A 10,136-nucleotide genomic window follows, 5' to 3' on the forward strand; every position below is an offset into this window, starting at 1 on the left:
CGGTTTTGGTACAGTGAAGTAGCGTATGCATGATAAGTGTTGATATTTCAGGTTGCTGCTGATTCTGGTGGTTGTTGCAGAGTTCTAGATTCTGGTTTGGGTTCTGTGTTCTTGATGACAGGGTTTCAGTGATTCGGTATTGGGTTGTTTAATGAATTATGATGCAAGTATAAGTTGATGATTGTATTGAGGTAATGTTTGCTTTGTACTCTTGGATCCAGTATGAAAATGTATGAAACGTGGTCCCTGAAGGTTGTAGGGTCAGCACCTACGTACTAGTAAATGGATCAGCTAGTACAAGAGCTGAGGGGGTTGTAGCTCCCTTCCAAAAGTAGTTGGAAAATGAGAGAGGGTTGTAGCCCTCTGCAGGTTGTAGCCTGCGTGCTGGTAAAGGACTGCACCAGTACATTGTAAAAGAAGTTTCTCATTAAAGAAGAAAGAGACAAATTGCAGCAGGTGGTTTTCACCCACATTGGGTTTCCACCTTATATCATGGTGTTCATGTGTGTGGCTTTTGTGTGATGATCTATTCTGTTATACTGCACCTGTTTACTGTTAATATGCTTAATAATATCCTGATGCATTTACTGAAGATAAGATTAACTGAATCATAAGATCTCTGCATATACGCTAGTTGCTTTAGACACAGTCGCGTGTACACGCGGGTTCACTTAACTGAAGTCGCGTATATGTTTCTGAGTATGAAATTGAAAAGTTTTATCTGATCTGATAATACTGATTCACCCCCCCCTCTCAGTATTATTTCCAACAATTGGTATCAGAGCGGGTCCTTCAGAGAAAGCTTGATCGCTTGAAGGAAAAGATCCATCAAATGGCTAATCCAGAAAGAGAGGCACACATCAGGCCACCAGTCTTTGACGGGAACAATTTTACTCACTGGAAGATAAGAACCACTACATATCTACAGTCGCTTGGAGGAGAAGTTTGGGGAATCGTAGAAGGAGGATACAAATTCCCATCAGCAACTCCTACAGATCCAGCAGAGAAAAAGCAATATGAGCTCAATGCCAAAGTAGTTACTGTCCTATTGAGTACTTTGACTCAATCAGAATTTATGAAGATCATGCATCTCAAATCAGCTAAGGAAATATGGGACAAAATCGTTACAAGCTACGAAGGAGATGATCAAGTAAAAATAGCAAAGCTTCAAACTCTCAGAATCCGATATGAAACTCTTAAGATGTGAAGTAATGAAAGCGTAGCTAATTATTTCCTGCGTATGGATGAGATTGTGAATTGTATGAGGGATCTGGGTGAAGAATTTGAGGAAGTTGTCTTAGTTCAAAAGGTTTTGAGATCTCTGTCTACTAAATTTGATTCTAAAGTATCTGCCATAGAAGAAAAGGAGAATGTGCGGAAAATTACCATGTCACAGCTTCACGGGATCTTAACTGCTTTTGAAATGCGACAAGAGGTACCACCAGAGGCCGCATTCGAAGTGTCAGAGGAAGAAGATGAGGTAAATTTTGTCAAGAATCTTGAACGGGGATCTGGACGGTTCAAAGATAAGCTACCTTTCAAATGTTTTCTATGTGGTAGAGTTGGTCACTATGCTGCTAAATGTCCTCATAACAAAGAAAAGATATATGAAGAAGATGGTAGAAGCTATTATACCCATATTAAAAGTTCATTAAATGATAGTGAGGATATTAGAAGTCTCATGGCACATAAGAAGAAGAATGCTTCATCCAATAATAGCGAGGATATTAAAAGTCTCATGGCACATAAAGAGAAGAATGCAGAAACTGAAGAAGTTGCCAAACTAAAAGAACTATTGGAGACAGAAACCAGGGTAAGGGAGAAATTGCAGGATATAGCAAAAGATCAGAGCACAACTATTCAGAGACTTGAATCAAAGATCCTCTCTCTAAAAGAAGATCTTGAAGATCAAGAACATGAAGTGATCAAACTAAAGCGACAAGTGGAAGAAGGGAGAAAAGTTGAAGAAGACCTAAGGAAGCAGTATCTGAAAAAGGAAGAACAACATCAAGTTGAGGTAAATATCTTGAAAGGTAAACTAGAAGAAAAGGATAAGCTTTTACGATTTCAAGATAGTTCTAAAGTCTTGGATGATATTCTTAATAGTCAAAGATCTCCTGCTATCAAGACTGGTCTTGGTTTTCATGAATATGTTGAAGGTGAATCTAGTTCACAAGGTGAGACAAGAAACTCTAATGAGAAATCTGAAATGCTCAAGGAACAACCAAGGAAAGAAATTCCTCAAGGAAGATCCTTTACTCCTAACTATGGACGTGATAGACGATTATTTCCTCCGCTGAATAATGTTGAATGTTATGTATGTCATAATCTTGGACATGTTGCAGCCAGATGCAGAAGTAGAATGGTTCAAGAAAGATCATCGCATCCCAGGTACTTCAGAGGGTATTGCTTTGCCTGCAATGCATATGGACACAAAGCAATTGATTGTGATAGAAGGAACATGAAAAATATAAGGTGCTATACATGCAACAACTGTGGGCATAAAGCAAGGGAATGCAGGAGCAGATTTCAAAATTCAAGACAATAGGACCATACATCATCACAGTTGCAGGAATTGAAGAAGACAGAGACAGAAAGGTGTGGGATAACTCAGTCAGCTGACATAACAGACACAGGGGAATCTGAAAGTGATGAAATTCAGTATTCCATCCTGCATACGCTTATATAATGAAGACAAGTCGCGTATATACGCGAGTTACAGGCTGCAAAGTCGCGTATATGGAGAAAGGGCAGCAGAACAGACCCAGGTTCAGTCATGGTTGGCTCAGGCTCAGGGGGAGCAGAACAGACTCAGGAAATGGTTCATACATGGTTGGCTTACACTCAGGGGGAGAATATTCTTCAAATAATGCATTGTTGGCATTATGGTTAGAAGGTGTTGATAAAGTCTATGAAGCTAAATGATACATCTTACTGTTTAGGAATGGTATTGCAGGCTGATGCTTATGGTACAGATCATGATGCTGTTGGTGGCTTTCATAAGTCTTGGTCTAGATATTTCATCACTATGTCAGTATCTCTTTTATGATGTCAAGGTCATGTAACGGCCTATGTTGGTTTCCCCACTATGCCTAGGATGAATGATGAAATGTTCATGTATTATCATGTATCTTCACATGGTTAGGTGGATGACTCAATATTGGTATATCCCCACTAGGTTGGGTGATGAATGTATGTTGAGTCTTTTGGTGATAGGAAGGTCTTCTATGATGTATAAGTCTTTGTTCAGAACATCTTTTGCAGATCTTGCCTACAGTCAAGGGGAGCATGAACAGCACAATTCAGCAAGAGCAGGATGGATAGATTGGTACACTTTGGCATACACAAAGGGGGAGCACATTTGGAGATTTCAGCATGTACTCAGGGGGAGTATGGACAGCAGTATGGACAGGAGAGGGTATACCAAAGAAGAGAATATCTTGGTCCACCCTTTGCCCTTGATGTCAAAGGGGGAGAGTGACTTGGTGTGGTGGTTGCCATCAAGTCCAAAGGGGGAGATTGTTGGCATTATGATTCAAGTGTTGTCCTTGATGGCAACTCACTCAGAGGTTGGTACAGATGCTCAGAAGTTGGTACAGGAGATGGCAACTTAATCAGAAGACAGATCCTAGTACAGCTTGCCAAGGAAGTTCATACATGCAGGTTTGTTAAGACCAATTCGCGTGTACACGCAGGTTGGCTTCAGAAAAAGCGCGTGTATGTGGAAAAGTACCTTTGGTCCATGGCGGTTAGTCCTTGGAAGTTGTGCCTATGGTTTCGGACCATTGTGTCTCGACGGGCGTGTCGATCCCTAGTTTTGAAGTTGATGGTATTGTGTTTCTATGGTTTTGGCTCTTGGTATTGAACAAGGCCTAAGGCTATATAAGGAGAAGATCACTAGGCAAAGATGTGGTGTGGGTGTCTGACGCAGTGAGAGGATCTGGTATTGCTGGTTATCTGTTCGGGACGCTTGGCAAGGATCGGATCTGATAGCAAAGGCAGAAGTAATCATTTCTAGATCTGCACGCGGGTTGCCTTTGGAGAAAGCGCGTATACACGCGGTTTTGGTACAGTGAAGTAGCGTATGCATGATAAGTGTTGATATTTCAGGTTGCTGCTGATTCTGGTGGTTGTTGCAGAGTTCTAGATTCTGGTTTGGGTTCTGTGTTCTTGATGACAGGGTTTCAGTGATTCGGTATTGGGTTGTTTAATGAATTATGATACAAGTATAAGTTGATGATTGTATTGAGGTAATGTTTGCTTTGTACTCTTGGATCCAGTATGAAAATGTATGAAACGTGGTCCCTGAAGGTTGTAGGGTCAGCACCTACGTACTAGTAAATGGATCAGCTAGTACAAGAGCTGAGGGGGTTGTAGCTCCCTTCCAAAAGTAGTTGGAAAACGAGAGAGGGTTGTAGCCCTCTGCAGGTTGTAGCCTGCGTGCTGGTAAAGGACTGCACCAGTACATTGTAAAAGAAGTTTCTCATTAAAGAAGAAAGAGACAAATTGCAGCAGGTGGTTTTCACCCACATTGGGTTTCCACCTTATATCATGGTGTTCATGTGTGTGGCTTTTGTGTGATGATCTATTCTGTTATACTGCACCTGTTTACTGTTAATATGCTTAATAATATCCTGATGCATTTACTGAAGATAAGATTAACTGAATCATAAGATCTCTGCATATACGCTAGTTGCTTTAGACACAGTCGCGTGTACACGCGGGTTCACTTAACTGAAGTCGCGTATATGTTTCTGAGTATGAAATTGAAAAGTTTTATCTGATCTGATAATACTGATTCACCCCCCCCTCTCAGTATTATTTCCAACAATTGGTATCAGAGCGGGTCCTTCAGAGAAAGCTTGATCGCTTGAAGGAAAAGATCCATCAAATGGCTAATCCAGAAAGAGAGGCACACATCAGGCCACTAGTCTTTGACGGGAACAATTTTACTCACTGGAAGATAAGAACCACTGCATATCTACAGTCGCTTGGAGCAGAAGTTTGGGGAATCGTAGAAGGAGGATACAAATTCCCATCAGCAACTCCTACAGATCCAGCAGAGAAAAAGCAATATGAGCTCAATGCCAAAGTAGTTACTGTCCTATTGAGTACTTTGACTCAATCAGAATTTATGAAGATCATGCATCTCAAATCAGCTAAGGAAATATGGGACAAAATCGTTACAAGCTATGAAGGAGATGATCAGGTAAAAATAGCAAAGCTTCAAACTCTCAGAATCCGATATGAAACTCTTGAGATGCGAAGTAATGAAAGCGTAGCTAATTATTTCCTGCGTATGGATGAGATTGTGAATTGTATGAGGGATCTGGGTGAAGAATTTGAGGAAGTTGTCTTAGTTCAAAAGGTTTTGAGATCTCTGTCTACTAAATTTGATTCTAAAGTATCTGCCATAGAAGAAAAGGAGAATGTGCGGAAAATTACCATGTCACAGCTTCACGGGATCTTAACTGCTTTTGAAATGCGACAAGAGGTACCACCAGAGGCCGCATTCGAAGTGTCAGAGGAAGAAGATGAGGTAAATTTTGTCAAGAATCTTGAACGGGGATCTGGACGGTTCAAAGATAAGCTACCTTTCAAATGTTTTCTATGTGGTAGAGTTGGTCACTATGCTGCTAAATGTCCTCATAACAAAGAAAAGATATATGAAGAAGATGGTAGAAGCTATTATACCCATATTAAAAGTTCATTAAATGATAGTGAGGATATTAGAAGTCTCATGGCACATAAGAAGAAGAATGCTTCATCCAATAATAGCGAGGATATTAAAAGTCTCATGGCACATGAAGAGAAGAATGCAGAAACTGAAGAAGTTGCCAAACTAAAAGAACTATTGGAGACAGAAACCAGGGTAAGGGAGAAATTGCAGGATATAGCAAAAGATCAGAGCACAACTATTCAGAGACTTGAATCAAAGATCCTCTCTCTAAAAGAAGATCTTGAAGATCAAGAACATGAAGTGATCAAACTAAAGCGACAAGTGGAAGAAGGGAGAAAAGTTGAAGAAGACCTAAGGAAGCAGTATCTGAAAAAGGAAGAACAACATCAAGTTGAGGTAAATATCTTGAAAGGTAAACTAGAAGAAAAGGATAAGCTTTTACGATTTCAAGATAGTTCTAAAGTCTTGGATGATATTCTTAATAGTCAAAGATCTCCTGCTATCAAGACTGGTCTTGGTTTTCATGAATATGTTGAAGGTGAATCTAGTTCACAAGGTGAGACAAGAAACTCTAATGAGAAATTTGAAATGCTCAAGGAACAACCAAGGAAAGAAATTCCTCAAGGAAGATCCTTTACTCCTAACTATGGACGTGATAGACGATTATTTCCTCCGCTGAATAATGTTGAATGTTATGTATGCCATAATCTTGGACATGTTGCAGCCAGATGCAGAAGTAGAATGGTTCAAGAAAGATCATCGCATCCCAGGTACTTCAGAGGGTATTGCTTTGCCTGCAATGCATATGGACACAAAGCAATTGATTGTGATAGAAGGAACATGAAAAATATAAGGTGCTATACATGCAACAACTATGGGCATAAAGCAAGGGAATGCAGGAGCAGATTTCAAAATTCAAGACAAGAGGACCATACATCATCACAGTTGCAGGAATTGAAGAAGACAGAGACAGAAAGGTGTGGGATAACTCAGTCAGCTGACATAACAGACACAGGGGAATCTGAAAGTGATGAAATTCAGTATTCCATCCTGCATACGCTTATATAATGAAGACAAGTCGCGTATATACGCGAGTTACAGGCTGCAAAGTCGCGTATATGGAGAAAGGGCAGCAGAACAGACCCAGGTTCAGTCATGGTTGGCTCAGGCTCAGGGGGAGCAGAACAGACTCAGGAAATGGTTCAGACATGGTTGGCTTACACTCAGGGGGAGAATATTCTTCAAATAATGCATTGTTGGCATTATGGTTAGAAGGTGTTGATAAAGTCTATGAAGCTAAATGATACATCTTACTGTTTAGGAATGGTATTGCAGGCTGATGCTTATGGTACAGATCATGATGCTGTTGGTGGCTTTCATAAGTCTTGGTCTAGATATTTCATCACTATGTTAGTATCTCTTTTATGATGTCAAGGTCATGTAACGGCCTATGTTGGTTTCCCCACTATGCCTGGGATGAATGATGAAATGTTCATGTATTATCATGTATCTTCACATGGTTAGGTGGATGAGTCAATATTGGTATATCCCCACTAGGTTGGGTGATGAATGTATGTTGAGTCTTTTGGTGATAGGAAGGTCTTCTATGATGTATAAGTCTTTGTTCAGAACATCTTTTGCAGATCTTGCCTACAGTCAAGGGGAGCATGAACAGCACAATTCAGCAAGAGCAGGATGGATAGATTGGTACACTTTGGCATACACAAAGGGGGAGCACATTTGGAGATTTCAGCATGTACTCAGGGGGAGTATGGACAGCAGTATGGACAGGAGAGGGTATACCAAAGAAGAGAATATCTTGGTCCACCCTTTGCCCTTGATGTCAAAGGGGGAGAGTGACTTGGTGTGGTGGTTGCCATCAAGTCCAAAGGGGGAGATTGTTGGCATTATGATTCAAGTGTTGTCCTTGATGGCAACTCACTCAGAGGTTGGTACAGATGCTCAGAAGTTGGTACAGGAGATGGCAACTTAATCAGAAGACAGATCCTAGTACAGCTTGCCAAGGGAGTTCATACACGCAGGTTTGTTAAGACCAAGTCGCGTGTACACGCAGGTTGGCTTCAGAAAAAGCGCGTGTATGTGGAAAAGTACCTTTGGTCCATGGCGGTTAGTCCTTGGAAGTTGTGCCTATGGTTTCGGACCATTGTGTCTCGACGGGCGTGTCGATCCCTAGTTTTGAAGTTGATGGTATTGTGTTTCTATGGTTTTGGCTCTTGGTATTGAACAAGGCCTAAGGCTATATAAGGAGAAGATCACTAGGCAAAGATGTGGTGTGGGTGTCTGACGCAGTGAGAGGATCTGGTATTGCTGGTTATCTGTTCGGGACGCTTGGCAAGGATCGGATCTGATAGCAAAGGCAGAAGTAATCATTTCTAGATCTGCACGCGGGTTGCCTTTGGAGAAAGCGCGTATACACACGGTTTTGGTACAGTGAAGTAGCGTATGCATGATAAGTGTTGATATTTCAGGTTGCTGCTGATTCTGGTGGTTGTTGCAGAGTTCTAGATTCTGGTTTGGGTTCTGTGTTCTTGATGACAGGGTTTCAGTGATTCGGTATTGGGTTGTTTAATGAATTATGATGCAAGTATAAGTTGATGATTGTATTGAGGTAATGTTTGCTTTGTACTCTTGGATCCAGTATGAAAATGTATGAAACGTGGTCCCTGAAGGTTGTAGGGTCAGCACCTACGTACTAGTAAATGGATCAGCTAGTACAAGAGCTGAGGGGGTTGTAGCTCCCTTCCAAAAGTAGTTGGAAAACGAGAGAGGGTTGTAGCCCTCTACAGGTTGTAGCCTGCGTGCTGGTAAAGGACTGCACCAGTACATTGTAAAAGAAGTTTCTCATTAAAGAAGAAAGAGACAAATTGCAGCAGGTGGTTTTCACCCACATTGGGTTTCCACCTTATATCATGGTGTTCATGTGTGTGGCTTTTGTGTGATGATCTATTCTGTTATACTGCACCTGTTTACTATTAATATGCTTAATAATATCCTGATGCATTTACTGAAGATAAGATTAACTGAATCATAAGATCTCTGCATATACGCTAGTTGCTTTAGACACAGTCGCGTGTACACGCGGGTTCACTTAACTGAAGTCGCGTATATGTTTCTGAGTATGAAATTGAAAAGTTTTATCTGATCTGATAATACTGATTCACCCCCCCCTCTCAGTATTATTTCCAACATTGAATTCATGGATTTGTTGGTTGAACATAGCTAGCAGATATTAAGGTAGCACAACACATGATAATTTTTAGACGCCTTTCAACTCTAGAAGATATTTATCATTTTCAACACATCTTACTGATGCCATGCAAGCATTACAACTATATGGAAGAATGAACCAATTGTCAATGCCTAGTTCTGAGCCCAAAGATCAACTAATCTTCTAGAAGAATTTTCCACTCTTAATTATGATGGGGATGTTGATATTAGGTTTCCTATTGTGGATCAAAGGCTAGGTGAAATCTTGCCAGAGACTGCTTTAAATTCTTACTTGTCAATAGATGGATTTAAACAATGCATTCCTTTGAGTACTTTTAAAACATGGTGGGGTGAGATGGGTTCAAATAGATATTGTAATAAAGTTGAGGCATATATTTATGCCTTTGGACAAGTAGGTAATTTAGCATATGACTTGTCTCATGATCAATTTCCTTGATGGTTAGCAGTGATATGGGTGTGTCTCAATGCGATGATGCACATTATTTCAACAAGAGCTTGATTAATCATGATATTATGCCCCAATCTTATCCAATTTATAGTATCATGTCAAGTTCCAACTTTGTTTAAGAGTTTGCATGTTCTAATTCTATGGCCTTACTTGTCAGTACTAAATAAGATGGAATTTATCAGAAAGAATATTCATCAAATCATGGTATTAGTAAAGGCTTATTTCAAGAGACAATAAATCCCAAAACACAAACATGTCACCTAAATGAAAACTCTAGTAAGGATTCCCCCATGCATTTAAATACTATGGAAGTTCCTTTCACCCATGTCAACATCCAAGATCATTTAGACATGGGAACTAAATGTGAAATAAAATAAAACGTGTTTGTATTATGTAGGAAATGGTTATTTTTTCTTGGAACGGATCTAGTTCTCCAATGGATATTTTTCAAAAGGACCTTTTTGAGAAAGCCTTGAGTATATTCATTACTACAGAAATGATTTGTCTTATTCATGCTGAACAAATCAAACTGGGCCTAAGAGAGATGTATAATCTTTTCCATGTAAATGTCAACAAACTTTCTCGTCAAGTATTTTGACACTCCCAAATAGGTTGATTCCTCTTAAGAGCCCTCAACATGGTACTATGTGGAGAACTAGTGTAGGCCAAGTAGAAATGCTTAAAGGCCATAGTTTTCTCCAAGTTAGTGGTTGTGGGTTATTTTACCCCTAGTGCATTGGACAAGTGAAAGAGGAAACA

The sequence above is a fragment of the Pinus tabuliformis genome, chromosome X (genome assembly GCF_031772625.1).
Source record: "Pinus tabuliformis cultivar Carrire ecotype Pingquan chromosome X, CPIR1, whole genome shotgun sequence".
In the NCBI taxonomy this organism is placed as follows: domain Eukaryota; kingdom Viridiplantae; phylum Streptophyta; class Pinopsida; order Pinales; family Pinaceae; genus Pinus; species Pinus tabuliformis.